Consider the following 10,056-nt stretch of genomic DNA (forward strand, 5'->3'; position numbering starts at 1 on the left):
ATTGTCTGACCAGCCATCAATGGAGAAGAACGTCAGCCGTCAGATAAAATTACGATAAGAGTTGCATTTAATTATAACTCATTATTCAATACATTTATAAAATTCTATTTATTATAAATAAAATTGAAATCTGGAATGACATCAGGACGCAACAATACAATCTGAACAAATACACTGTCACGACATTTTAATCGTTTTTATAAGAGTCGATGAACCACTCATTTTGACTGCTTCGGTGTTGAACTGCAACGCTTTTCAATTTTTTTTTTAATCTGTTTCTGATAATTCTGATGAACAAAGTGAAATAGGAGTGAATGGAACATTTAGAACCCTGTAATACAAGAGGTACGCGATTCTTCGAAGGAAAATACTATTCTTTGCAATCGTGAATAAAGTGACATACTCGATGATAAAAAGGACAATTGTCGGGAAAGTTCGAAGGGATGCTTCCACAGTGTTAATCGCGACGAAACAACGCGAATCAAGCGAACCGCCACAGATAAACCGGCGCGAGCCCCATACCAACACGACCGCGCCAGCCGGCGACCCCCAATAAAAGTCAACAAAAGACTAACGATTCATTCGGCTAATGGAAAAGTCCGAAAACAGAAGCGCGTCCGGCCTTTCCCTCCCCCTGTTTCAGTTGTCACCCCCTCGACGCGCTTCTACCGTTCATAATTAAGCAGACTTTTAGCAGATTAGATCCGCGATCTCGCGCCCGTCCCCTCGTTACTCTGTAAGTAGTCGGGATGAGCCGCGGGGATTCTTTTTCAGGCTCTTACCCTACGAAAAATATCACGCGAGATCTTATCCCGTGTTTTTCCTGGACGTTGTTCCCGATTTCCTAGAACGTTTCTTGTGGAAGAAATCGGATCTTGGTGAATTGATGGCTTCGTTGATTTTGGAGACGATAGGATGAGGATCTGTAGAATTGCCTGGAATAGAAGAGTATTGAAGACTGATGCCTGTTTTGTGAGTGCTCAGAAAAGATTAACTGCAGTTAATTGATTGTCTGGATGTGGATTTCTATTTGCATTTGAAGACGAACAACAGTCAGCTTCTATTAGCTATCATACATACGAATTAGATGAAGCATGAACTTCAAGAGGAGGATCCAAATGGACCCAGGTATCTATCTATGGCTGAGGAAGACTTTTAAAGCCTTCATCGAAGCTGATATATGTCTAGTCACCTGTACATTCAGCCATTTCTAAGAAGATCCTCCACGAAGTAATAGAAAATTTGTACCCACTGTTTCACACCCTCATCATTAGAGGGATGGACCCAGGCTCGATAGGCCAGCAGTCCTCGACAGTTCCCGTTGAATCAATGCCCAAAGACCAGACCCAGTAGGAGAACTCATCAGAAGCTTCTTCTTTTGGATCAGTACGACTCCTCCACGGTCGAGCCTGCTAAACGGAACGAAAACAAAGAAGATCGTTTAACGATATTGTCAGAGCAAAGCTACCCTCGAGGGCCAGCCAGCCACCGGTTCCTCCGAGACGAGCCTTGAGGGGAACCAGTGCCGGATGTTGGATGTTGGGTGCCGTCCCGTTCGGCTGGCTGGTATTATTCCGAGCCATTTGTCACACGGTCGACCCGACCAACCAACCCCTTTCGTTTCCACGGCGTTCCATTCGCGCGAAGCCCCCATCCACAGCGCGTTTTTATAGCCGCGAATCGTCGCAATATGCCGACAAGGGGCTTACGTTACTCAGCCGGCTGAAGGACTCGAGGACAGATTAGGAGGGCGCGAGGCCTTTTTTCCTTTCTTGTCTTTGTTTCTCGCAGCTGTCTTCGTCTTCCGTCAGTCGAACGGATTAAGCCCACCTAATCCAGATCTCGCGAATACTTCAGGAGAAGGGGCGACCCTTGGACCCTTTGGTCTCCGAAGGGTTCCGCGGAAAGATAATTAATTCTCCCAAGGTAGTGTCGTTCGTCGAGACGGGATGCTAAGTCCATTTTAGTCGATTGCAGATTTTTCTGAGACATGGGGAGGATTTGTTCAATGGAAAGTGGAGGCAAATCCTTTTCCGTGAACTGGAACGTTTTGGATAGACGTAGTGTGCGATTGTTTATAACTGAAGATAAAAGATCAGGGGTCAGAATTGTGTCTGTCTACGATAGGTTCTTTCTACTTGCGTTGAATTTTGTAAGCCGTGAATCAAGGTATGTCATTTAGTTTACACGCTATTTTGATGTACAGTGATAATTAGAGGATCGTAAAATCAACGTGAAACAAGTAACGTCAGTATTCGTTGTAAGTAGATTCAGCGAGGATTGGTCAGACAAGCTACCCAGACATGTCTATCCTACCTTCCACTTTATTAGATCGATCTGATCGCAGATATTCCACAGGACTCTCCATCATCTTCCGAAATCAAACTCACCCCTTCGGTTCCCCCCAAGAAACCGAAAAACCCAGTTTTCAGGTTCACTTTCCACAATCTCTCGCGATAGGGTGCCATCCGAAAGAAAGATTCTCTTTCTTCGAACCCTCCTCGGAAGCTTTGCCCGAGCCATTAAGCAGAATCGTTTGGCTAACCGAGACAAAAATCCGGCGACGATATTTTTTTCTTACCCCTCCCCACCCTTGGCGTGCCGCGATTCCGTTCTGACGGGAGGGCGGTTGAATTCCGTGCGTGCCAGCACGGACAAAAGACAAACGCGCCCGCCGCCGCGTCGTCGTCGTCTTTCGTTTGTTTCAAGCGTCATTTGTTTGGCTGGATGGGCTTCTGTCTCTCGGTCGAAGCGGTGCTGCTGCACGCCCGGAGCACACGGAGCCGTTTGGGGACGGTTTTTTTTTTTTCGGGGAGGGTGAAAGGCCGCGGCAGATATGAGGGTGGTCGCATGGTTAGAAAAGGCCACGTTTGAATGCCGCCGGAAAAGGGGCTGAAGCGGCCCTCCGCGTTTTCTGCTTTGTCGTGCCACCTACCGGCCTCCGAATCACTTCTGGCACGACGGGACCTTAAACTTTTGCGGAAACGTGTCCCCCGGACGCGGAAACTGCTCCTGAATTTTTTCATTAGTCGCGGACTTCCGGTCCCTTCTTCGAGGTGTGAGATAAGTCCTTCGTGGAGCTTGGGAAACTTTTTGCTTCGAATTTTAGCATTACAATACTGAATTATTGACTTGAATCACTTGCTTCTAAAGCTTATCTTCTAATCATTTGATCTTGGGAAAATCGATTTAGATAAAATTTTCTGGATATTTATTTGTCTGATCAGTTCAGGATTAAATATCTGTAGATAGTATTTTTCATCATCTACGTCGATTTTCTGGGGACTGAAGTTGAAGTTGATACTGATTCAGGGGCAAACGCTTTCTAGGAATATGAGATCCCATTTCTGATACCTGTTTGTTCATCCGCCGATCGCGCAGACGGGTCGAAAGATCGAAAAGAGGAAGAGTAGAATGGAGATGATGGATTCGGCGGAGCTGCCGTTCGTTCAGTCAACGTCAGAGGTTGACAATAGGTTCAATGGATGGAGCGCTCCTTTATTTAAAGTAGCTTTGTGTCCTCTCCGGCCTCTTCTTACCCTTCGTCCAGTCGGGCCTGCAGTCGAATCGGGATCGTCCATTCTGCCCCACGAAGAATCGGGTTTCTTTAACCGTGGCCTACGGTAGTTAATGAAAAAACGGTGATTCGGCGTAGCAAGGTTCACCAAAGTGTCCTGGATGTCTTCGATCCTTCTCGGATGATCTTCAACTTCATCGCTCTGATATTAAAGTATTCGAGTTACTTTTACTTAAATAGATCGAAATCTTCTAGTGATATTTTTCAATTAAATTTTCTACCCTTCAAAAAATATTATTGACGCATTCGATCAGATATCAGGCATCAGTCACAGACAGTGAGATCTTCGTTCATATCTTTGACCATGATTTGAATGTGGATGGTGCAAAAAATTGTGACACAATATGTTAAACAATAAAAGATGTTATCTTACTTTGTCTAGCAGTTAAGACGTCATCCCTGGCTTCCTGCGCCAGGAGCGAAGCGTTGATCGTTTGCAAGGGCTGAACGGGGGACACCGTTTACAGCGCCCTTCTCCTTTTTCTTTCAATACCTTAATGTCAGCCAGCGTTACGAGCCTTTGTCTCCGATCCGTTCCCCCGCCGCCGCGTTCCAAAGGGTTTTCCACCGCGCCGCTTGAATCCTACTCGAGGATGAAGCTTTATTTAGCAGATGATATTTACGACTTCCAATCCTGCGAGACCGTTCTCTCTCTCTCTATCCCCCTCTGCCACCGTTCGACCAACTTTTATATTGTCTTTGGCGAAGTTCGCCTCCGTTCGCCTCGAACGTTTTCCTCCCCACGCTTTCATCGACTCGTCGTCGAGTTCGATTCATCCATCGGAAAGATGCTACTGAATGCAGTCATGGGTTTCTCGAAGACGTTTCCATCGTTGAAATTTTCATTCGAAGAACCTCCACGACTTTGCATCGGGAATGGACTCGAAGGTGGCAAAGACGATATTGGTCGGATTTTCAGTGTTACTGATTGATATGTGGTTTAGTTCGTGAGTCTTCTGAACACTGGAATGTTCTTCTAGCAACGAAAAAGTCACCACGGATGTCGATTGTAGTTCTAGTTTTATTTCCAGAAAGTTTGTATTGTTCGCTTTCGAACTGGTTTTGGGCGCACCTTTTGTGTCTGACTAATTTTAGTCTATACTACTTGTATTCTCAATAGGGTAGAGTATTAAACATTCAGAGGTATTCATTTTTAACTGGTCACATATTTTTTCAAATCGTTTTTATTAATTAATTTAAATCTTCAGAAGTTACGTGGAGTTTATTATAGTTTATACCACTTACAACAACATATTATTGTAGACTCAGTTTTAAGAATACTGATAAATGTCTGTGTCTCCAGTAAATCGACTATTTTAAATATTTCTTATTATATATAATATGTATTTTAACGTATAGTATTTAAATTTGCCCTGCGGCCTGTCAGAACTTCATGGCAAAGGGTGAATGATCTCCGAATATTATCAAACAATCGTGGGGGAGGAGGCTCGACGTGCAGACATGAAATTTCTTCGGCACAGATTAATGTCTACGCAGGAATAACTATAAGAGAGGAGGTTTGTTTCACGCATAGCCTGGAGCGTTCGTTATATTATGTTTGCCGCTGGTGTTTACAGCTGCTCGTAGGCCGGATGACAATCTCGGATCCAAGGGTGGCTCGACGATAAGACAGACGTGCGCGCATATTTGTTTTCAGGCCGAGACTGTTCGAAATGTTCGACGGAACGGAATATCGAGTGAGGTTCCCGTTGAACCTTTTCATTTTCATCCATACCACGTTACGTTAATAAAAACCGCTATAAAATACAATATTCTTGACACCAAGTCTGTAATTCTAACGAATTACGTCCCTGAATTCTAAAGAAATATTCACTTTTACTTAACACTTATATTGGCCTCTCTAAACAAATTATAATACTGTCAATAGTATGTATTAAAATCGGTTAGCCAAATCGTGGTCCCCATCAACAACCAGATGTTCTAACGACAGGAATTGATTTCGCTCGACAGTAACACGAGTCGAAGACTCGAAAGCTCGGCTTTTTTCTTCCCGTAAAAAAAGCACATCGAAGCGTCCCTTCTCTCTACACCCGATAAATTATACGTCGATAAATTGAAGCTACATCGGTGTCCGCCGATAAAAATCGAAGATGCAAACCGACCAGGCCGACGGCGGAGGAGAAAAGATCGACGGTAACAGCGATTCATTTTTCATCGACCTAACCGAATTTGTCGAACTCGGAGCCGCGCCAAGGGTGGGATCTAATTTTCGGGCCATTACGATGTATACGAGCTTTTCCTACCCTCTCCGGACCCGATGGCCGTGAACTATCATTTGTACGAATTACACCGGCCCCTTTATATCGGCGATCGTTCATTATTATTAGCATCGGCCCCTGTACTTCCGTGATAGGTTCGCGCAAGGATGCTCGTTTAATCCTTCCAGAATTCTCCCCTCGGAAAAGTTGTGCGCTACTTTTCGTTGTACCAACGCAATTAGTAGCAATCGTTCGAGTGGAACAGTCTCGAGTCTTGGAACAGCAATGAACGGAATTAAACGATTCGCGACAACGGAGTACAACCAACCGATGACGTCTAATCGACTCCTATCCAGTTCGATCCAGTCCGACTAATTTCAATCCGTTCACTATACTACTTAATAGTTTTAGAAGTCGATTCTCGGATCTATGCTCCCTGGACAGGTGAGGCTGTCCAGTTCCTTCGATCCTGTCGGACCTAATTTCAACCGAATCACTGTCGGTGGACCGAATTTCCTTTCGTACCACTTGAGAATTCTAAAAATCGATTCTTGGATCCACGTTCTCCAGACAGATGTAGCTGATTAAAGGGGGCTACAAGCACAGGTCCGCAAATTATTTAACACCACCCCCGTCTTCTGATCTTTTCCATCAGGTAGATGAACCCTTTCATCCTCAGGAGAGAGAGACAGAGTAGGGTCCGGCTGATGGGGTTCGAGCCGGCCATGCCCTGATCCGCGACGATGGAAATTATATATATACACGTACACATAAGAGGAAGGCGGGAGACTGTTACGTTAAAGAAATTAGAGAGATAATTCCTCGGACGAATACCCAATTTACCCTTTCGTCCGTTCCCCGTAGCGTCCTGGCCTTATTATCTAAAGTGCTCGGCAGCCAGCAGAGGCCGCGGCGGAGAAAAAAAAACGGTCTCCGTAGAAAGGTGGGGTGGGGGAAAGGGAAGAAAAAATCAAAAGAGGAACATGCACCCTCGGCGGCACCTCCAGCGAAGCCCTGGAGAGGGTTCGCCGTGAACGGGGTGGCGGCGTTGGTTCGCAAGGACAAAAAGTATTAAAGGATACCTCGAAGCTTCTCTTGCGAACGTGCGCCGGACGGAACTCGCCTAGCTCGAGACGCTGCTGGCGAAGTTTTTTCGGCTCCTATCATTTATTCACGCCAGAGTTATTTTCCGTCCGCGCTTCAACGCCCTGCCCAACCTCCACCAACCTCCTCCCCTACTTCGTCGGTGTTCTTCGTGGCCCACGGGGTGGGAAAGGGGTGCTCGACACCCTGCACCCCCGTCGTACTCTTCTCTACACTCTTCTCCCGTTCCGTCTTCGTTCTTATCTGGCCTTTCCGCTTCGTCTGACGGTCTGTCGATTCGTAACCCACCCCCCTCGATTGACGCGAGGAAGTGAAGTAACGACGAGGTTCGAATTTTGTATTAGCGTAATGGTTCGCGGTATGTCTTCTCATTGAATTGACATAGAATTTGGTGCATCTGCTTTTTTAACAGTTTGACTGCCACGTCATGTAAATATGGATGATACGTACATTGCAAAGGATTATTTAACCCTCTAATGGGAAAGCCCACTCTATTTTTTATTGTCCTCGTTTCAAAATTTAATACTTATATTATTATATGTTATATAACTAAATTATTATATAACAAAAATACAAATTCAAGATAATGACTTTTTTTACTTGTCTGAAAATAGCAAAAATGAGCTCTGGTAGGATCCGACTCCACTTTATCAAGCACGACCTTCATGGGATTGAAATTTACCGTTACAAAATGTGTGTTTGAAGTTAATATCGCGGTATAATTTAAAACAACACCAATAGCCTGTATTAAATAAACGCATATACTCTCGAAGATTTATGACTTAAAAAACGAAACAAATTGTGTCTGGTTACGTACGGCCTTTTTCACTGTGGCAGTCAATGTGTTAAAGTGTCCACTCTAAAATGTGGGTCGTTGGATCCCAACTTGGATAACCCACCCTTGCGGTTCTTTTTGCACCCCACCTTCCAGTTTGACAGGACTGTCTGGTTATTTGGATCTTGAGTGATTAAAGTGAACTTAATTTAGTACTATTTATGTTACAAGTATTCAAAATGCTACTCCATTTGAATTACCAGATCTATTGAGACATTACAGTCTACTGATAATATTGGTGAGATCCTAGCGTAGAATCAGCCCGAAAGAAGGGACTTAAATCGGTATGATTTTGATACGTGGATATATTACCAAAAATCGAAATAAATACCGGTATATTTTCGATTTCTATAAGGGTAGGGCTTATATAGGGTTATGTAGGGCGAAGGTAGAACCGAAAATACCGGTATAATACCAGTATTTTACTTCTCGGTAGAAGTCCCTGCCCGAAACATCGATCCCTAGATCCCAGACCTGTACACAACCCCCTCTACCGACCGCCACCGGAATCACTGTTTCTCTAACGCGATTCGCGAGCGCGAAAATGGATCCTTGTATCGTCGAAGGGCAGAGATGTTACCCCCGATAAACCGCGGGGAGCCACGGAAATCGAGCCGCAGGTCCGCCACCGCTTGAATTGAAAGAACCGGCCCCCAATCATCCCGTGGAAATGCATTTTCCGTCTCTCTGGCTTCTGTGCCGGACGCCGTGGCGGCGGTTTTTGGGGCAGGCTTCATACGTGCCGTGCGCACACACCGTCAACAGAGAGAGAGAGAGGACGAGTCTCTTTTGTCGCGCTATTTTGGGGGGATGAACGAGCCGGGGACATGAATACGAGTTCGATCGATGAATCACTCGACGTGCACCGTTGACGTTGACGTGGAACGGGAGAACCAACCGGGACAAACAGAGAGAGAGAGAGAGAGAGAGAGAGAGAGAGAGAGAAAGAGGTAGATAGATCGTGTCCAAAGAGTGAGAGCAAGAGAGGGATGTGAAAAAGAGAAAGAGAGAGAGGGGTAGTGTTTCGTGACGAACGATGCAGCAGGAAGAGGATAGTCGACGATTTAGGGGGATGGAGAAGGGGGTTACGGAGAGGTCGGATGCAACCCTCTCGCATATACGGTAGCAGCTCACCGGTTGCGGGTGTAGAGTATGCAGGTGCGGGTGTATTAAAAAGGCGGGGGTGGCTGCGGTCGCGTACCAATCACCCGTCGGGGATGAGGAGAAGTGGGAGGGAGTGAGGGGGGTCGAAAGGTGGTCTGGGGTGGCTCGATGGACGGGGCCAGTCACGGTGCAGAGAGGGATCATACAGAGACGGTTTGTTCCGAGAGAGAACACGCCCGAGCCCACGCAACCCCCGTGAAATTTTAATCGTGTCGTCATTGGGGTAGTTTGTTGCGATAACCCGACCAGCATGGACGTGTACGGGTTTCCCCCATGGATGAAAGAAAAAAAAAAGAGGAAAAGAACGACGGACCCCCGTGCTCCGAGATCGTTGAACTGGATACGGTTTTTATCTTTTTCAGCCGGACGGGACTCGTCTTGCCCCGTTTTTGGGATTCTTGATGGGAGGTTGAAATTTGTTCCGGATTAATGTGGTCCATCGTCGTTTGATTTTCGTGCCTTTTGTATGGAATTTATCTAGTGGTTTTGTCACGATTAAACTACTCGATGGATAGTCTAACAATTTCACAGAGCTTCTTCTTGACACGAATGGCTAATCTATTCTGGAAGTTATCGGTAGACTACCGATTTTCATAAAAAATGTGATTTTGATTTGAGAATTGATCGAGAAGAGGTGCTTGGGCGTTAAAGGGTTAAAAGTAAATGAAAAAAATGTAAAAAAGTAGGTTTGTTTAATACCGATATTTTCGATTTCAAAGTAACAAGATACATCATGTATATCAGTCTCATAATTTTGAAATAACGATTTAAGGGTCTGCGCGTTAAAGGGTTAAACTCGATCGAATTTTCACCCTATACTCTATTTCACCTACTTCTGTATATTATAAATTCATCCGTAGTCTCAGTTATCGATCGAAATACCTTGAAAAATATAAAAATCGAACTACAACGAAGGAAGCCTCCAATCATGGTGGATGAATTTACAGAAACCACACGGTGTTTAAAATTCCCCGGTTAAACAATCATCGCTCCACCCCATCCCGAACTCTGTCACCCTCCGTTGTGAATTGCCACGGGTATCAATTAATTTTTGCTTTCTTTTCCCGCGAACGATTCGCCGATAATGCCAGGAATGTTTACCTGTCGCAATTAGCGGGTCCGACGCGGCGCATTTTCATCGGTGAACGCAACCGTGC

This window comes from Dufourea novaeangliae, unplaced genomic scaffold, assembly GCF_001272555.1.
Source record: "Dufourea novaeangliae isolate 0120121106 unplaced genomic scaffold, ASM127255v1 scaffold21, whole genome shotgun sequence".
Lineage (NCBI taxonomy): Eukaryota > Metazoa > Arthropoda > Insecta > Hymenoptera > Halictidae > Dufourea > Dufourea novaeangliae.